The sequence below is a fragment of the Equus przewalskii genome, chromosome 10, assembly GCF_037783145.1.
Source record: "Equus przewalskii isolate Varuska chromosome 10, EquPr2, whole genome shotgun sequence".
NCBI lineage: Eukaryota > Metazoa > Chordata > Mammalia > Perissodactyla > Equidae > Equus > Equus przewalskii.
The window spans coordinates 35,486,060-35,507,167 of NC_091840.1; the positions used below are offsets into that span (position 1 = coordinate 35,486,060).

Consider the following 21,108-nt stretch of genomic DNA (forward strand, 5'->3'; position numbering starts at 1 on the left):
GGTCGGGTGGGGGGGAGCAGTGTTTGGGAATCGGGAGCGTCTGGAAGGGGGCGAAGCTTGCCCAGAGACAGGGTATCTGGCGCTGGCAGGGCAATGCCCGTGCTCTCTGGTGGCGTTGTTATCCTGGATGTGTTCAGGGAAGTCCCCCTCTCCCCCTTTTCTTGGGTGGCACCGGCGCTTCCAGCCCCCCTCATCCTTTACTGCCATTTTCGCATACCTCTCCTTCCTAAAAACCAACAACATCCTACCCTCGTACCTAACAGCCTTGACTGGAAGGGCCAGGGGAGGCGGCTGCAAAGCCCTCTTTGCTGGTAGAAGCCCCTTCCAATTGTGGAGTCTGCCTTTTCCGAGGGCCTTTGCCAGTCTCCCCCCTCCCCATCACCACCCAGTCCTGCCACCACCTCACCCTTTGAGCGACTGACTTTGATCAGAACGACCTGAAAATAAGTTGTGTTTGAGGTGAGATGAGACTGGACAACTGGTGTTGCCACAAGACCTTGTCTTAGGTTTCATCTCCTCAGACGTTGCCCAGAGCCTGTTATTGCACTTGATCCCCAGTTCTCACCCGCTCTCTCCCTATAAAATGGCATTCGGAAACCCAGCATTCTGATATTGTGTTATAGCTGCCTTTAGAGACCGGCCCTGCTGCCAGTCCTAGCCTGCTGCTTATTGGCTCTGATGCACAGTGTGTTGTTAAACGGCCCCAACCCCCTACCACCGAGTCTGATACCGCTGACCGTGATCGCTAAAGCACACGCTAACTGGAAGTGGCTGTTGCACAGTTTATGGCCAGAATGTGACTTAATTTTTCATGACTGGGATTTGAGCGTGTGTGTGTATCTATGTGAGCTTGTAGTTCTTTTCGACATTTAATGGGTTTTCTGGGTAAGAAGTGAAAAACGTTAAGCGGGTTAGGTGCCAGGCATTGTTGTTCACAGGTTTCTAAGTCAAGAAATTAGCCATGCTCCAGGTAAGGGTTTTAGTAGCTAAGGATATAAAATAAAAATTAGATTAAAAGGTATTCAAAATGAAAATTTAGTAGGGAACTCTTGTTCCTATGTAGTAAGAAAGGGAATAAGTTCAGAGGGCCATCACCTGAAAATAGATACAGAATTTAGATGTATTGTGAACTGACCAGAATAACACAAATACGCTTTTTATGTCTTTCCCGTGGAAGAATCTAATGATTATTATGGACATCTCCCTTGAACTTTTCTCTTTTCCTCAATATGAGAAATATTCCAAATTCTTGATGTGTTTCCAGCTCTAGTAGGCTAGTCATTTCCGGGATGCTGTTGAGCCTGACAGGTCTGGCCTCAATTAGGCAATGGCTTACATGGCATGAAAGAAGACATCAGTCAAACTGATTTACAGCTTCAAGGTTCAGAAGCGTTTAAGTTTCTTAAGTTTGAGGCTGATGCTGCAGGCACTAAGGAATTCTAAAATTAAACTTTTATCCACCTCTAGGCTGCTTGCTTTCATATCAAACTAAGATTGAACCTTTCTAAATATAAGTGAAATTAATAGTTGGTACATCTTAAACTGATCTGACTGAAGGTCTTTGTTCAATTTGTTATGAAGTTCTGCCTGTTGAATTTTTTTTTGGAGGAAGATTGGGCCTGTGGTAACATCCGTGCCCATCTTCCTCTGTTTTATATGTGGGATGCTTCCACAGTGTGGCTTCACAAGCGGTGTGTAGGTCTGCACTTGGGATCTGAACCAGCGAGCCCTGGGCTGCCAAAGCAGAACATGCAAATTTAACTGCTGCACTACCAGGCTGGTTCCTGCCTGTTGAATTTTAAAACATATATTTGAAGAGGTAGCAAAATTCTTGTTAAAACTTTATTTAACTGTTGTTTGAATGAATTTATGTTTTATCAGTTTTGCTGCAGAGGAAAATTAAAGCAAAAGAGAGAAACGTGTTAATAAAATAGGACCTCCAAATGTAAACTAGGAGCTTTTTTTTTTAAGTGGGTAATTCTTTTGAATATTGGTTCTATTTACTCTAGTAAATGTCAGACTTTAATATAGAATTTCTGTTAGTAAGGTTATAGAAAGAATTTATAAAGCTTTTGATAGAGCTAAAAAATGGTTTGAGAACTTTTTTGAGGGAGTTTAAATAATCTAAGTAGGTACTAAAAACCTCCATCCATTAGTCTTACCTACTTGTTTATATTATATAAGGTGAATAGAGGCGGGAGGGAAAATTGGACAAATAGACAATGTGTGTTACATGAATCACAGTACAAATAAAAAGCAAAAAGTAGGTACTGAAATACCTACACCCTTGGCTTTACTTAAAATTATTGAGCACTAAATAATGCCTAACCATAATTGGATAGCATTAAAAAGATAGTCAAGTATACATTGCCACATACAAACATGGAATTGCAGGCATCTTATCTTGTAAAATGGCGCCTTGGAAATGGAGTGTTATGTTAGTAACAGATAACACTGGACCTGAGTGAAAGGGCAGTCTAGTGACTTCTCATTTACATTCCAGAAGCTCTAGAAAGTAGGAAGATTGGTTTTGCATACTATTTTAGCTAGACTGTACATATCACTTATATAAACATTAGTAGTTTTCTGAAAGTATACCTTAACATTTTTTTTAAGGGAGCTGTATTAGTAATAGCTTTTATTTTTGGCCAGTATCTGTCTGTCTTAAATATCTTAAATAGAACACAAGTCTTCACTTGAAGGGTTGACTCTGGTTTAGATTGCATGTATTTTCTAAAATATACCTACAGTACTTAACGGGTGCTGAGAATTTGAGCAGCTATGTTCTTCATCCCTTTACTTCTAAGTTTACATCTCAGTTTGTGGCTTGTGTATTCCTAAAAATGTATGCTAAATGCTTGGAACGTAGCGTTAAGAAATCATTGAATGAAAGATGAGTTGCAGTTTAGAGCATTTCAGAACTCCAAGAAATCTTAAGAATCTTCTCCGGTTCTTTTTTTTTTTTTTAAAGATTTTATTTTTTTCCCCTTTTCTCCCCAAAGCCCCCCGGTACATAGTTGTATATTCTTTGTTGTGGATCCTTCTAGTTGTGGCATGTGGGACGCTGCCTCAGCGTGGTTTGATGAGCAGTGTCATGTCCGCGCCCAGGATTCGAACCATCGAAACACTGGGCCACCCGCAGCGGAGTGCGCGAACTTAACTGCTTGGCCACGGGGCCAGCCCCTCCGGCTCTTGAATTCTTTCTTCTTGCTCTTCCCTCTCTCCTTTCTTTCATCATTCTGGAAATGGAGGATTGTAAGGCTTTTTTTTTTTCTTCAAGAAGTGGCTGAATTGAAATTGTTGTTAGCTTTTAAATTGTAGTAATAAAATACAGTGGATGAATTTTTTCTAATCCTTTTCTTTAAGTAGAATTTGGCTCTTATATTGGACTAAGCTGTATGATGAACTATAGCATCTCAAAAAGTTATATTGTGGATTCACGTTTTTGTGTGTTCCTCTGCTCATTCATTTAGCAAATTTTTACTGAGTGCTGGCTATGATTTAGGCACTGAAAAAACAAAGATGACTGAGACGCTCTCTGTAGGAGCATATAGCCTGGGTCAGAGATCTCCACTGAAGTGTATATACCTCAAGGTGTGTGCGAGACTGTCCATGAGGGGTGGCAATAAAATTTTAGAACTTCAATTTAAAGTTCTATTTTGTGTATGTTTGATAATGTATGTATTTTCAAAAAATAGTGTATATGTATACAATTTATAAATGATTAACAGATAGTGTATTAAATGCTCCAGTGCTAAAGAAGGAAGTGTTCTGGGAATGCAGTGTGTGTCGGGGTGTATTTGGTGGCCTGAAAGTGTTCTAGTACCATACTCATTTCATAGTATGTGCTCAATAATTGTATGTTAAAGAATTTAATTTCTGAGTCACTTAAAGATTGTTGTGTTTGCTAGTGGAATAATTAAGCATGTAATAGTCGAAGATTCCAGTACTTTTCATTTTGCTTATCCACCAACTCTAATAAGCTCTAAAACGTTGCCTCCCCAACCAAGATTTTATTCACCAAGTGTCATAGTATTAATATTAAAATTCCATTAGAATTATACTACCTATGATGTGATGTTAGCTGGTTTAGCATACTGTATCATTGTATAAATGAAAGTTGAATTTCGCAGTTAGCACCTTCTGGGATGCACTGTTCTCTTTTATTACAGCACTTATTTGCCTTCATCTGAGTTTGTTAAATTCACCAGTGAACTCTCTAGCATTAGTGTGGAATTGGAGCTTTGGTTAAGCCTTTTCGCAAGTATACATAGCAGCTGTTATTGTATGTAAAGGAGAAAAATTGGGGCAGTTTTAAATTAGTCTCCTTATATGTAGTCATTTGAGTAGCTACGAAGGTGCCGTTCTTCATAATCTCCAATTTGATACTCCATATGGAGTATCAGTGACAAAGAGGAGATATACCAATGAACCCTGGATTTGGGGAGATGAACAGAATGAGGTAACATCACTTGATGGTTAATGGCCTCCCCATTTACCAAACTGGACAGCTGTTGTTTGTTTTTTCTTGTTCATTGTTTGTCTTTGTGCTTGGTTAGTGAGACTTCACAGTGACAGCATTCAGGGTTGCCTTCCAGAAAGATGTATAAGTAATCTGGAGTTAGTAATGTGGCAACCAACCATAGCCAGGTGTTTTCTCAGGAGAAAGGGAAGATTTTTGGCACTTGATTATCTGCTAGGTCACAGGAAAAGTTAGGGAAGTGATTATTATTCTTGCTGTGATTGTAGAAAGTCTGTTTTTGGAGTACTACAGAGAAATCCTGAGTTTGGATTAGAAACTTTAATGTTAAACAGCTGCAGGGGTGGAGAGACTTCATTTATGAATTAAAAGTTGGTGATTTGTTAGTGGTACTGACGAGACTAAGATGGATGGCACTGACAGTTCTTTGCATACAGTTGTATCCAAGAAGCTTGGCTTCTCTTTTTAGGGCTTGTTTATGTTTCTGCTTTTCCGTTTTGGGCTTCATGATATTTGTATTTAAATTCAGCCACTCTACCTCATTCTACATGCCACTTCTCTTGTTCCTCTCATCTAATAACAAAGAACTCTTGGAGGTCAGAAGTAGATAGTTAATTACTGACACAAAAGCCTGATAAAACTGACTTTTTGGTATTTACTGTTAGAGTCAGAGACCTGTCTGTCAGAAGATCTGTCTGTTCAAAGATGAAGGCCTTCCCTTTATACGGCTCTTTATTGGGGATTTAATATTCATTAACAAAAGACTCTCTTTATTTTAGTGAAATCCCAAGTTTATCACTATCTTGTGAACAGGGTTCAGGAAAATTGGTATTTTGAAACCTTGCTATAACGTAGTTTTAGGAGTCCTTGATACTGGACTGCATTAAAAGCAAAGCTATGTAAAATGAGGTTTTACGAGGAAGTTCTCCAAGTTCTCTTTCATTTCTATAAAGAAGTTAGATTGTCTCAGCATCTTACCCCTTGCAGAAAAAGCCTTATAAGGTTTGTGCTATGGTCTCTTGCCTTTTCCTAATGACTTGTGAAAGAGTTTAGAAAGATTCCATTATGAAAATGACCCTTCTATCAAGGTAGGCTGTCTGTAATCTTTCCCATGTCAGTAAATAGCACCACTATTCCAACCCAGTTGCTAAAGCGAAAAATCTAGCGACATCCTCAGTTCCTCCCTTTCTTTTGCCATCTCACCTATCCTTTAATCCCCAGTTTGAGTCTGTTACCCAGACCTCTTAGTTTGGTATCCATTCCAGTCTATTAACTTGTGTTCATCTTCACTGCCACTACTCTAGTCCCAGCTGCCATCATCTCTTGCTAAGATACCGTGCAGTGCTTTCCTAGTTTCACACAGCAGCCAGTGTGATCTTAAAATCCAAATCAGATCCTGCCATTCCTTTCCTCTCAGCCTGTTTTCCTCTTGGCCTGGAAAGGCTATTTACAAATTTTCACATGTGTGGCTCATTCTTCATACCTGAAGTCCCAGCTCTGATGGCCTCAGCGAAGCCTTCTTTTATCACCTTATATGTTGTGGTCTTCTGTCACTATTGCACTATTCTGTGTAGATCATTTATAGTCTTTATCATAGTATGTAATTATTATGTTTATTGTCAGGCATGATGCTGAATCATCAGTGCTAGGGTAGGTGCAGAGCTTGGTGTATTTTAAGTACTCAGTAAATATAGGATGGTTGGGTGAACGTATAAATGTGTAAATGATGGAGAGAAGACTTGGAGAACTTGCATAGTGTTTGTAAGTTTGGGGGCTGAAGATTGGAGTGCTGACAGGGAATAAGTATACTAAGCCATGTATCCATCTCAAAATTTCTTTTCCTTTCATCAAGTTTGAAAAAATTTGTGCTAAATGTTTGAAATGATGGTTAAAAATGTAAGAGCGTTAAATGTGATATGTAATTTTGTGTGTTTAGTCAAATACCAGTGTAAATTCCTGAGTAGTCATTGAGAGAGTAGTATGGCAGTAGTATTATGCTTGTGAACATTTGAGAATGTCTTTTGGTAATATATAACATTTAATAATTTTGCTCATGAAGTTATTTATTTTTATACAATGTCCACGATGACCAGTATCATCCAACTGCCAAATGTCAGGTTAGTGTTGGAAACTCATTTGCTTAAAGTGTTGTACAGAGGTGCTTTGGAAACTGAGAATAAAATCCATATCAACATAGAGTTCTCTCACTGGTTCTAAATAATCCAGGTGATTTTAAACTAATTTTTATGAAAATCTTTAGCTGCTTCTCATTTTTCTTTTTGGTCTAAGATTCTTTTTCTCCATGGCTAATGCTTTTTTCCCCCTTCTCTTCTTAGTCTTTTAGTTTTAATGTTTATCATAGTGATATATGCACATAATTTAGAATCACATGGTTTTACAGGGCGGTTATGAAAACAATAGTACTATTTATCCTCCCTCCCTCACCAGTTTTCCTCTACCCATTGGCCAATACCTTTAACACTTTGAATTTTTTAATTTGGTCTTTACCTTTATATCTCAAAATAATATGCTTATATTGCTACTCCCCCCCCACCCCCCATTTAAGGAGTATTTATTGGTTTCCCACTATTAAAGATGAGGATTTAGCTCTTTGTTACACTGCTACCGGTCCCCACATAAATGTGCTCTTCCTATCCTTCCATTTCCTCATCTTGGCATATTGTAATTTTGGTTAGATCACTGTTCAGTGTTTATGTAATTAGGCCTTTATAAGTGCTGTTCACAGCTAAGTCATGTAATATACTAGGATTATTTTCCTTTACACTTGATTTGGTCCTAAATATTTCCTTTAATAATTGCCTTTTATTTTATTTGCTTAGGTTTCTAGTTACTGTAATTCAACCCCCAAAGTTCCTACCAATTGTTAAATCTACTCCATATGTTCCTATATATCAGATATTCATTCTGTTCATTATATTGGAAAAAACTTCCTGGAGCCTTCTGGCCTGCTTCAGTTGCCCTTGTTGCTCAAAGCATAGCTGCCATCCTGGGGTATTTCTTCATATTATCCTGGAGATTCCCTTTGCTGTCCTGTGTTGGATCCCTGTTTTCTGTATTCCTTGTTTCTTCTTTCTTGACTCGCTCTTCCATCTTGGTGGAGCTCATTCTCTGGTAGATTCCTGAAAAAAGGTACATGGGAAGTAGTTTTGAGACCTTCACTCTTGAACTGGTGCTTTCTTTAAAATAATTCTTTTATCTCTACTCTTTCCTTCTACTCTTTAGTTTACAAGAGGCTCTCTATTTTTTTTTTCCATGTTTTCATAGAATTTATTTTGGTGTAACTAGTTGTATTCGTTTCCTAGAGTTGCCATAACAAATTAGCACAAACTGGGTGGCTTAAGACAATAGACAGTTATTGTCTCACATTTCTAAAGGCCAGAAGTCCAAAAATCAAGGTGTTAGCCTCTTTCCTTGCCTCTTCCCAGCTTCTGGTAGTGACCATCAAACCTTGGCGTTCCTTGGGTTGTAGCTGCATCAGCATTGTCATCACATGGTGTCCTCCTGATCTGTCTCTGTCTCCACATGGCATTTTCCTCTTCTCATAAGGACACCAGTCATATTGGATTTGGGCCCACCCTAATGACCTCATCTTGATTGTACCTGCAAAACTCTATTTCCAGATAAGGTCACCTTCACAGGTACCAGGCTTAGGACTTCAGCATATGTTTTTGGAAGACAAACTTCAATCCATCACACTAATCATCTGTGTTTTTTTAGTTTTTCCAAGTGCCTAAGAGGCTCTATATTTTTACCACGTAATTATTCTGAAGTGCATTTTTGGTAATCCTTATACTTGATCTCTTATCGTGTAGGTCTTAATTTAAGTCTCAGGGTAGATTCATTGCAGTGGTCAGTTAGAGACTGGAGTAGGAGGAGGACATTGCCCTGGAATGCAGTTTTCCTGATAATGTACCATTAGACTGTAAAACTCCATGAGGGTGGGGTCATGTCTGTGTGTGTGTCCTGAGGCTTAAAACTCATATTTTTATATCTATATTTAAATGTATCTTCTGCTTTTAAAAAATGGTTAGTTGTATTAAACATGTCATTATGTCATTTTTGGCTCTGCTTTAAAGTTGGTTTTGGAATCTGTTGGTGAGCAGCTGTGGTAGGAAGCTGTGGTGGGTTTATAACAGTTGTTTGATTAATAAATTTGGTTTAGAGATTGTTTAGTTTATGCAAGCATCCATAAATGAAATCTTTCACTTTGTGAGTTTTATAGATCAGAGATGCTGCCTTGAGAATACCTCTTTACAGCTGATTATGGAAGGACAAAAAATTGCTTATTCTTTATAGGCTTAGAGGTGTAGTAAGGAGCAATTATCTAATGGTGGAAGCATTTTGTATTGTCATATCACTGGTACCATAGAGATTCAAATTGATGTTGACAGAAGATTGCCAAGCAAATATATTTAAATAATGAAAGAAATAGGATATCAACTGAATGAGCACTTGGCAGTAAATAACATCTCAGAGAAAAATGTTCCATTTTGAGTTGAGCATATTTTTTGTGTTATTTCAGTAGAATCCAAAACTAAATGCAACTTCTTTTTCCACGAATCTGCTTATATATTGCATGTCTTTATGATTCATTCATGAATCCAAGCCAGAAACTTGGTCATCAGTTAAGACTTTTCCTTTTTTCCCTCTGTTCACATTTAATCAATCACAGTGTCCTTTTGGTACTACTGTCTTATTATCTTCTGTTTCTTCTCCATCTTTAAAAATCATTGCCTTAGAAAAGGCCTTCATCTGCCCCGTGCACTAGGTATCTTGTACCTCTCCAATCCGTTACACATCTGGTCGTCTCACTCAAGTGCCCTTCAGTGGAAGGTACCCACATCTGTGGTTTGAAGTCAGTGATTTTAATGTGGCGCAAACCTTGGTAGTTTCTGTGATTTTGGTCTGTGCCTTTGAAAATGCTACTTCCTAGATCTTGGAATGCCCTCCTTTATTACCTGCATACAGTAAAGTGCACAAATCTTACTGTGCAGCTTGATGAAATTTTATGTACATACCCAGTAACTACCATGCAAAACCAAGGTATAGAACATTTCTAGCACGCCAGTAGGCTCCCTCCTGCCCTCTCCCAGTTGATACTCCCCACAGAGGTAACCACTGTTCTGAGTTCTCTCGCTATAGATTAGTTTTGCCTATTTTTGAATATTGTATAAGTAAAATCATGCAATATTTACTTGTTTTGTGTTTGCATAGTGAACTCTTTTTTTAAATTGAGGTGTGAACTTTTTTTTTTTTTAAAGATTTTATTTTTTCCCCTTTTCTCCCCAAAGCCCCCCGGTACATAGTTGTATATTCTTCGTTGTGGGTCCTTCTAGTTGTGGCATGTGGGACGCTGCCTCAGCATGGTTTGATGAGCAGTGCCGTGTCCGTGCCCAGGATTCGAACCAACGAAACACTGGGCCGCCTGCAGCGGAGCGCGCAAACTTAACCACTCGGCTACGGGGCCAGCCCCGTGAACTTACTTTTAAGACCAAATTTTAAGCCTTTTCTCTATGAAGCAAATTGCTGAAAAGATCACTATTGTCTTGAAATTAGAGCCAGTGTGCTATTTATTTTATGTTGGTTTTTTGGTGAGGAAGATTGTCCCTGAGCTAACATCTGTGCTAATCTTCAGTTGCATGTGGGACGCTGCCACAGTGTGGCTTGAAGAGTGGTGTGTAGGTTGGTGCCTGGGATTTGAACCCACGAACCCTGGGCTGCCAAAATGGAGCATGTAAACTTAACCACTACGCCTCTGGGCCGGCCCACCAGTGTGTTATTTTATTTCCAGAAGCTGGTATAGTGGCTGGCAGGAAGCCACTCATGCTCATCGATGAATTGACATGCATCTTTCTACCTGTACTATCTGCCTCATCAGATTCTCATCTATCAAAACTAAGCCCAGCCATCAAGTCCTTTCAGAAGCCTTCCCTGATGTTGCTTCTACTTCCTCTCTCCCTTTCTGCTGTAACACGCTTTTATTATAGTAGCTAGTCCACTGCAATACAGCTCCTAGTTTAATTGGCTGTCTCCTCTACTTTGTGTGTTCTGAAATCCTTGGGAATAAGAACTCTGGGGCCGAGAAGTACCTACCTGGCAGGGCTTCTTAAAATGTTGACTGAATGATTGGGACAACTTAGTCCCTTTGAATAAAGGAGAGAGCTTTAGTCAATTAATAAAGCTAATAGTAATAATCTGGTAAATTGTATTTTTACAGGATGAAGTATGGTTGTTTATGACTTATATACAAATATTTAAATGTTTCAGGAATGTAAACATTTAAAATTTGGGTTAAGAAGAAAGTCTCCTGGCTCTAAACTAAAATTATCTGAATCTGTGCAGCACTCAGTAGAAAATATGAAGGAAAAAGGAACCACAACCTTATACGCAAAGACTAGTAGATTTCTAGTTTTGTGTTATAATTAGCACCTTGGATTAAGTTTGAGTGCCCACATTTGTAGATGAACCTTGGTTTAACTGGTTCTGAGACAATCACATTTCTCTTAAACAGTAGATACTTAACTGATGTGAATAGGAAGCATGAGAAAGTCATGTCAAAATTCCATGCAATTTTTGGAACGTCTTTTTTCATATAATTTGCATAATTTGATACAGATTTCTACTTAAAAATTTTAACCTCTTCTCCACAATAAGTGTAATATAGGCTAATTGGCTTGCTTTCCTCGTTTCGTATTTCTGTGATTTCTCTTATCTGAAGTGATTTTGTCTCTGCCTTCATCTATTCTAATAATTTTATATCTTACAAAGTGTTGGACAGGCAAGATGAGGTGAGATTATGAAATTCTTTTTTGATTCTACCCATCTTTCCAGACTTTTACTCTTTGCCTAAACCTTACCTTGTTCTCTGGACCGTTCTTGAGCTATCTGGTGTTTACCTATCTCCTTTAAATTCCTGTGACTCTTAATTTCTATCATTGGTATTTGAATACTTTTACATACATATGGTATTGTTTTGTGTGTATTAAATTTAATCTCCCCGGTAGATTGCAAGTTTCTTTTTTTTTTCTTTTTCTCCCCGAATACCCCCAGTACATAGTTGTATATTTCAGTTGTGGGTCCTTCTAGTGTGGCATGTGGGATGTCATCCCAAAGTGGCCTGATGAGCAGTGTCATATATGTGCCCAGGATCTGAACTGACGAAACCCTGGGCTGCCGAAGCGGAGTGTATGAACTTAAGCACTCAGCCATGGGGCCAGCCCCAAGATTGCAAGTTTCTTAAGGAGGAATCTTTTTTTTTGCTGAGAAAGATGTGCTCTGCACTAACATCCATTGCCAAACTTCATCTTTTTTGCTTGAGGAAGATTTGCCCTCAGCTAACATCTGTGGCCAGTCTTCCTCTATTTTGTACACGGGTCGCTGCCACAGTGTGGCTGCTGACCAGTGGTGTAGGTCCGTGCCTGGGAACTGAAGCTGGGGTGCCTAAGTGGAGTGATGAACTTAACCACTAGGCCCCGGGAATCTTTTTTTAAAAAAATACGCTTTGCACTGTTTTTTTTTTTTTTCTAAAGATTTAAAAAAATTTTTTTGTTTTACTTTTCCTTTTTTCTCCCAAAGCCCCCCGGTACGTAGTTGTGTATTTTCAGTTGTGGGTCCTTCTAGTTGTGGCATGTGGGATGCTGCCTCAGCATGGCTTGATGAGCAGTGCCATGTCTGCGCCCAGGATCTGAAGTGGTGAAACCCTGGGCCGCCGAAGTGGAGTGTGCAAACTTAATTACTTGGCCACGGGGCCGGCCCCTGCACTGTTTTAAGTAAAGGTAGGTGTGTTTAGTATATGCTTGATGATCAAGGGAACCAGATGGTTACAGTTATTGGTGTTTTTATATGATAATGATGTGTTGCTTTTTGCAATCAATGGTTGTCTCTTATTTAGTTATCTTTTAAAATATACCTTTTAACTTTCATTGCCATGTTTTCTTCTGAATGTTTAGATAACATATGCCTCATATCTCAAGCTCCCAACTTGTAGCTTTATAGGAATGTGACTGAAGGTTGCAATTACAGGTCTGAGAGAACTGTACTGCCTGGCAGGTCTATATGTGTTAGAAGAATTTATTAAAAGGTAGACAATTGTGAGTTGCAGTGGAATTTAGAAGACTTTTGCTCATTTTATGTATTTGTGTCAGTTTGAGGATTTGAAAATGTACCCAAGTTGTCTGCTTCTCACCAATGACTTGTGATTCTGGCAGGCATAAAGCTAACCTAAAAGGGTAGACTTTTCTGTTTATCTTAGTATCCTGTCTCTCTATACTTGGAGTAATACATGTTTTTATATTTCCCTATGCAAGTGAAACCACTACAAGTGGATTTTTTCAGCTTTTCAGAGTTTTCACATTTATGAAGTTCTTCACAATTATCTCCTAATAGTTAAAAAAAACGATTCTCCTTAACTTCTACCAGAGCTAATTTGATGTTTGCATTTCTGTTAAACTCTTTCTAAAAGCTATATTATCGATATTTCTTAATATTAACAAATAAATATACTTTTTATGAGAGAGCAAAAATTGCACTAAATTATGATTTCTGATTATAATAGGAATATAACCTTACAATCGGTATTTTATTTTCAACTGTATGTCTTAGTATCATGGTAAGGGACTTCTGAAATATTTCCTGCGAATCTTTGTCTGATCTTCACAAACTCAGGTATGTACATTTTTTTTTCTGGCTTCACCAATTTATTTTTACTGTGGTAAACTGTACAGAATAGGAAATTTATTGTTTGAAGCATTAAAAAATATATAACTCAGTGGCATTAAGTATATTCTTAATGTTTTGCAACTATCACCAATATCTATATCCAGAACTTCTTCATCATCCCAAACAAAAGCTCTGTAATCATTAACTCCCTATTCTCTCCACCTCCCAGTCCTTGGTAACTGCTATTCTACTTTCTGTCTATGACTTTACCTATTCTAGCTACCTCATATAAGTGGAATTATACAATATTTGTCCTTTCTTTTATCTTATTTCACTCAGCATAATGTTTTCAAGGTTCATTCATGTTGTAACATGTAGCAGAATTTCATTCCTTTTTATGGCTGAATAATATGTATATACCATATTTTGTTTATCCGTTTGTCTGTTTTGGGGCATTTGGGTTGTCTCCACCTTTTTGCTATTGTGAATAATGCTGCTGTGAACATTGGTGTACAAAGATCTGTTTGAGTGTGTGCTTTCACTTCTTTTGAGTATATATCTAGGAGTGGAATTGCTTGGTCATATGATAACTTGATGTTTAACAAAAGTTTGAGGAACTGCCAAACTGTTTTCCAAAGTGAGTGCACTATTTTCTACTCCCACCAGCAGTGGAAAAGGGTTATAGCTTTTCCACATCCTTGTCAACACTTGTTGTTATCTGTCTTTCTTATTTTAGCCACCCTAGTGGATGTAAAGTGGTATCTCTTTGTAGTTTTGATTTGTATTTCCCTAATGGCTAGTGATGTTGAGCATCTTTTACTGTGCTTGGTCATTTGTACTATATCTTCTTTGTTTATTTTTGAATTGGATTGTTTGTCTTTTTGTTGTTGAGTTGTAGGAGTTCTTTATATATTCTGGATATTAATCCCTTATAGATAGATGATTTGCCTATATTTTCTCCTTGTCTGTAGTGTTTTTCATGCTCTTGAGAGTGTCTTTTGATGCTCAAAAGTTTTGAATTTTGACTATGTCAGATATTTAGTTTTGAATTTAAATAATGTTATAGATTGTGCAGAGGATATAACCACAAAACTCTGAAAAATTGACCAACTCCACAGCTGTAGAAAACTAGAGCAGAAAGAACTCTATTCCCTATACCTGAAAGACCTCATCAAATAAAGAGAATCTTTTGGAAATAATTTTCCAAATAATCCACACAGCCTGTGGGTAAATTAAAAGCAAACAATATTTGTAAAACCAGTGCTGGCTATAATGAAGGCACAGGAGAGCCAACTTTATCAAATCTAGCCAGAGTGGAAAATCAGAATATTGACTGAGGAAAATCAGAAATGTTGTCTTTTATTATTGCAAACATGTACGCAAATGATAGCTGTTAGTCTCTTCTCTAATAATGAGAAGTGCCTTGTGTCTTCATGAATTCTAACATTTAACCTTTGTTAACGCAGTTGCTGTAGAGGCCTAAGGCTTATATGTTATATGTGCTGTTGGAATAGAGACCATTTGATGGTTAAGATGGTACTTAGTGATGCAAATGACATATATGTTTTAAAATCTTTTATTTTTGTAACAGGCACTCTTTTAAAGAAAGATTTGCCTGTGTTTTTTAAACTTTCTGGAGGCAGAGTCTCAAAAGTTATATCTTAATGGGCATATGTGGATTAATACGTGAGTTTAAAGGGGTGATAAATACTGGCTGTTAGAGGTTTCTTTTTAGCTATGTAACCCCTCAGATGTCATCCTTTGCATGTCAGAATTTTGTTACAGCAGTGTTCCTTGTGCTTTTTTATTAGAGGTTGTCAGCCATTAATCTAGTAATTCTTCCAGAAGTTTTTATCTCTTGGTAGTGGCTTTTTATAACTTTATATATTGGAGAAAATGTTTATTCTAGACTGAATGCTGATATGCTATGTTAGTCTCAGAAGTTTTTTCCAGATTATGAATGTTGTTCAACTGAATGGTTTTAATTGATTATTAATGCTTTATTGTCGTGTTAAACATTACGGTTGTAATTGACATACTGTAGCTTAGTGCAGTTACAGTAGAGTACTCCAAGGAAGAAATTAATTTTTTTTCATCTTTTAGAAGTTGTTACTTTTCAAAAAATAAAAAAATTAGAGGGTAATGGGTAAAATGAGTGATAGTGAAAATGTAATGCATATTCTGATTTACTGTTTTTTGATTACATATATTAGAAGATATGAATTATCCTGTTTTTCCAAATTAGTTTAGAAATTAAAGATTTGTGGGAAAAATAAAAAATGACAGGTCAAAATTTGTATTTTCTTTTTTCACTTTCCTTCTGCTGTTATTTTGTGTTTAGAATTAACATCTCATCTCTGATTGGCATGTTAGACTTATTTCTGCAGGCTTTCTGTTAGATTGCCTCTACCAAAGTTGATGAGATAAAGGTAATCATAACTCTGGCCTTATGTATAGAATGTACTCAGCTCTACTGCATTTAAAATAGAAAAACAGTGTTAACCAAGAGATAATTTAGTATGTGTTATTCATACACTTCATAGGTGTGTATATATGTGTTTGGTTTTAGAATGCAAATTCTGATGTTGTGCTATATAAGTTATGGTGCATTATAGATGTTCCTTTAAACGCTCAGTAATAATACTTAGTACACTGTAATTTAAAATAGCAAAATTACTGTTTTATTTCTTTGTGTAAAAAACCTATCAAGAGTGGTAAACATGTGGACAAAGAGAACACATTAGTGGTTACCAGGGGAAAAGGGGAGTGGGCACAAAGGGTGAAGTGGTGCACCTATAATATGACTGACAAATAATGTAAAAGTGAAATTTCACAAGGTTGTAAACTATCATAACCTCAATAAAAAATAAAATAGGAAAAATAAAACATATTAAGAGTAGTTTCAAGCTTTCCTTCTTGTTGCATAACTTAAAATAGGGAGTAGGCATCTTTTCTATGCTCTAGTGAATTGTCATATTCCTTTCTAAGTTTGGATTGGCTTCCAGTATTTTCTCTTTTGTGCTTTCAATGTTGTGAAAGTATCTCTGAGAGATCTTTAAAAGTTTTTTTTTTTTGCCAGTGTTGCTTCCTCTGGGACCTCATCCTTTTTGTCACAACTGCTTTCCTCATTTACCTTTCACTAAGTTCCTCTAAGTGCATATGTAGTGTCTCTTAAAAGGTAGCAATGTCAGTATTTCCATGGTCAGGTATTTCTTCTAAATGTCTATGTTCAGTTCGAATTTAGCATTATCACTTTTCGTTTCTCTGCTAAATTTTTTATCTTTGTTGGCAAGTTCCTTCTTTCGATTATCCATTTTCATAAAATATCACGTTGATTTATCACACAACTACTACAGCTTTGCTCTCTATGTATGAACTGAATAACAGATGTGCAGTGGTCAGTTACAGACAGACTTTGAAAGAGGTGACACGATTGGTCACTGATCATGATGTGCATCTTTTATTTCCATAGGGATTTGTAGACTGAAGGGCTAGCAGCGAAGTTCGTACTTTGTGTAGTTATTCACAGTTAATGTGGTGTGTTGACTGAAATTTGAACTGTGTTTTGGCGGGACTTGTGTTATTTAACTAAACTGTAGTATTTGAAATTATGCATATTGTAACTATGCAAAGCAAAGACTGCCTTTATATTTAAAAAAATTAACCTTAGTTCTTCTAATTCCTCGTGAAATACACGTTTTGAAAATGCGAGAATTTGATTTCTCAAGGAAGGAATGTGTGTGTGGTTTGTAGAGAAAAGGATGTGAGGCTTACCTCTATAACCTCAGTTTTTTTTCTTACACTTATAAAATCCTCTGAGCTTATTGCCTTTATTATGGACAATGAATGTATGATGTGCTTATTTTCTGTGGATGGATTTTTAGGATTAAATGTTTTTCATTTCTTACTTATCTTGTGGAACTGATTAAAAAAATATTCTTTTTTCACCAAAAAGGTTTAGTCACAAGACTATTTTAGATTATTTATAGTTAAAAAAAAATTATGAACAGCCTAAGTATCCACCAGTAGATTAGTAAAATAAATTGTTATATCTATACAATGAATATTGTATATCCATTACAGCTGATACTGTAGAAGAATATTTAGTAACATGGAAAGCTGTTTCCAATATGGTACAGTGAGGAAAAGATGAAATAATGTAACGTGTGATAACACTTTTGTAAAAATTATGTACATGTAAAGGAAAACAAATTAGAAGAATATATTGCAAAACATTAACAGGTTATCTCTGTGTTGTGAAGTTGAAGGTGATTGTTATTGTCTTCTTGTATATCTGTGTTTTTCAAGAAATTTTCTTTCTTTCTTTTTTTTTTTTGAGGTTTTATTTTTTCCTTTTTCTCCCCAAAGCCCCCCGGTACATAGTTGTATATTCTTCATTGTGGTCCTTCTAGTTGTGGCATGTGGGACGCCACCTCAGCGTGGCTTGATGAGCAGTGCCATGTCCACGCCCAGGATTCGAACCAACGAAACACTGGGCCGCCTGCAGCGGAGCGCGTGAACTTAACCACTCGGCTACGGGGCCAGCCCCCCCAAGAAATTTTCAATTGTATTTTTAAAACTATTTTTCTTATTATACATAAAAAAAAGAAACATCTTTTAGGCCTCTTCACGAATGACCCGTGTTTCTTTCACATTTAGATGTAATAAAGGAGTTCCATTTCTTTTGGTTTTCCAGTGGGATTAAAGTTCCACTGTAAAATTTTTGTGGCTTTTTTTTAAGGTTAATTTTTTTCAGATTAATATGTAAATGCTTTTTGTATGTTTTGTAGTCAGTTGTTTCGTGAAAATATATTTGTGTTTTGTGCAACATTCAACAGCTCTTTTAATTTATTCACGTCATTATTTAACGGCTTTTTAAAGTTTTTTGGGCAGCAGAAAAATTGAGGCTGTGAGCATCACCATCAGAAGTGTTTGTGTTGACAGGCTCTGATCAGGTAAAGAACTCTAGCCTTGTTGAAAAAGATTTTTAAAAAAATATAAAACGTTATCTTCAACCTCAAAGTTTAGAGAACTGTCTGATAGTTGTCTCTTCCATTAGCTTATGAAGAATAAAGACTTTTTGAGTTTATGCTTAAGGTAATCTAGATAAGTTTTGTAGTCAAGATTTGAATAACACTTTGTCAATCTTAGTTATATAGAGAAGTTAAAGGGAGGTTATTTTAAAAGTGTTAAAGTAGAAAAAAGAAATTTAATAATAAGTTACATTTCTCTCTTAGCAGTCTCTTTTGTGTATAATTTATTAGTTCCTTTTGCCTTTCTTTCCTCTTTTTAAAAATTTATGGTCCCTGCTTTGATTTGACAAAAGCACTTAGATTTCTTAGGGTTATTGAATAAATACATAATGGAAGGATTAATTAATTAATTATTAAATGCTTACATGCTGTTCTAGGCTCTGTGCTGAGTGCTAGGGATATCAGGATAAGTAAGACATGATACTGCCCTCAAGAAACTTATTATCCATACAAGATAGAGCAGGGTCATGAAGGAGAGAGTAGTCTGAAGATGAAAGGAAAGAGGAAGTGATATTTTAACCAAGTGGTAAAAGAGGATCGTGTGTTCCTGTGGCATTGCAAGAAGTGGGGTAGTATCCACAGAGAGGGAGGGAGCCTTGTAAGCAAAGGCAAACAGGAATGTCAACTAACAACGAATAACACTTTTGTAAAATTTGTTTACAAATTATAAAAGCAATATAACAACATTACTGAGAGATTGGAAAAGGGAGAAAATTCCACTAATGATCCCGTCACAGCTCATTATTTGCTTTTACTCTTTTTGCAAATAAATGTTGTATATTGTTTTAATCATACATACATGCAATTTTAAATCTTGTTTTTTCTGAGATGTCTATTTTTATCAGTGTTATACATGCATATAATTTATTTTATTATTTTTTTTTTTGAGGAAGATTAGCCCTGAACTAACTACTGCCAGTCCTCCTCTTTTTGCTGAGGAAACCTGGCCCTGAGCTAACATGTGTGCCCATCTTCTACTTTGTATGTGGGACGCATACCACAGCATGGCGTGCCAAGTGGTGCCATGTCTGCACCCGGAATCTGAACCGGCGAACCCAGGCCGCCGAGAAGTGGAACATGCGAACTTAACCGCTGCACCACCGGGCTGGCCCCTACATGCATATAGTTTAAAGTGTTAAGTAGTTTGTATAAGATCTGTTGAATAAGAAGCAGTTGTCTAATCTCCCTTGACATTTTTCCCTTCCCAGAAGAGACCACTTTATACTCTCTTAATTGATCTTTAGTATTTGGTATTGATTTCTAGTTTTAGGCATTGTCTGTTGACTTCCCACTTGTAAACATGAGAATTTAGCTTTCATTCCCCTCTCCTTTCCCCTTAGCCACTTTCCCTTCTCCCCTCTCTATTGCTTCATCTTACCACTATAATTAATTTTGGTTAGATTAATATTCAGTTTGCCTTATGACCATGTATGTATGATTCACAGCTGAAGTTATGTAGTAAGTAAGGTATGATTGCTTTTCTAGCACAATTTTTTGTTTTCCCAAACTTAATAATTGTGGTTTTATTTGTATTTGTTTAGTATCCTAAGTATTTATCGCTAATTCATCTACACCTTGTCATGTGCCCAGCTCTCAAGATTATCAGATACTGTCGGTTTCTTCTAATGTTTCATGTCGCCTTTGGACTGGCTTCAAACTTGACTGGTTACTCTTTGAACATGGTCCATAGTTATGATCCTGGGAATTCCCTTCACCCTTATCCTGGAGATTCTCCTGTACTGGATGTTTTGTTACCTCTATCCCCTATCTTCTGCTTTCTTGATTTTCTCTCATTTTGGTGGATGACTTCCTCCAGAAATTTTTTTTTTTTTTTATATATATATATATATTTTTTTTTAGATTTTATTTTATTTATTTATTTTTTTTCCTTTTTCCCCCCAAAGCCCCCCGGTACATAGTTGTATATTCTTCGTTGTGGGTCCTTCCAGTTGTGGCATATGGGACGCTGCCTCAGCGTGGTCTGATGAGCAGTGCCATGTCCGCGCCCAGGATTCGAACCAACGAAACACTGGGCCGCCTGCAGCGGAGCGCGCGAACTTAACCACTCGGCCACGGGGCCAGCCCCTAAATACTTTCTTTTTTTTTTTTTTTTGAGGAAGATTAGCTCTGAGCTAACATCCGCTGCCAATCCTCCTCTTTTTGCCAAGGAAGACTGGCCCTGAGCTAATATCCGTGCCCATCTTCCTCTACTTTATATATGGGACGCCTACCACAGCATGACTTGGCAAGTGGTGCCATGTCATACCTGGGATCTGAACCGGTGAACCCCGGGCCGCCGAAGCACAACGTGCGAACTTAACCACTGCGCCACCAGGCTGGCCCCCCTCCAGAAATTTTTTGAGAAAGAGTTTATGTGAGGTCAATTATTTGAGATTTTAAAGTCTGAATTGTCTTAAATCTCTCCTCATACTTGACTGAAAATTCATCTGAGTTAGAATTCTAAGTAAGAAATCATTTTTCTCCAGAATTTTGAGAAAGTATCGCTTCATTTTTAGCCTAGCTTCCCATATTGAGATATCCAGTGCCATTCTAATTCTTGGAGCATTGTATTTGTTTCTGTTTCTGGAAACTTACAGGATCTTTATTGACAGTGTTCTGAAATTTCAGTGATGTAGTTTACTATGGCTGTTTTCACCTATTTGCTAGTAAAAATGGGCTCCTTTAATCTGAAGGCTACTGTCCATCAGTTCTGGGAAATTTTCTTTAATTATCTCATATATTGCTCCCTCTCTTAGATTTTCTTTCTTTTGAAATTCATATTTGGATATTGGACCTCCTGGACTGATACTCTAATTTTCTTACCTTTTCCCATCTTTATCTTTTTACTACTTTTTGGGGAGATTTCTTTACCTTTACCTTCCAGTCTTTCAATTAATCTTTTTCTTTCTGCTCGCG

General features: G+C 37.1%; 1 protein-coding gene across 1 annotated transcript in view; it reads left to right on the forward strand.

Annotated features, from left to right (window-relative positions):
- USP32 (ubiquitin specific peptidase 32) overlaps positions 1-21,108 on the forward strand; it is a 215,336-nt gene that overhangs the window by 569 nt on the left and 193,659 nt on the right. The gene's annotated exons all lie outside the window — the stretch shown is intronic.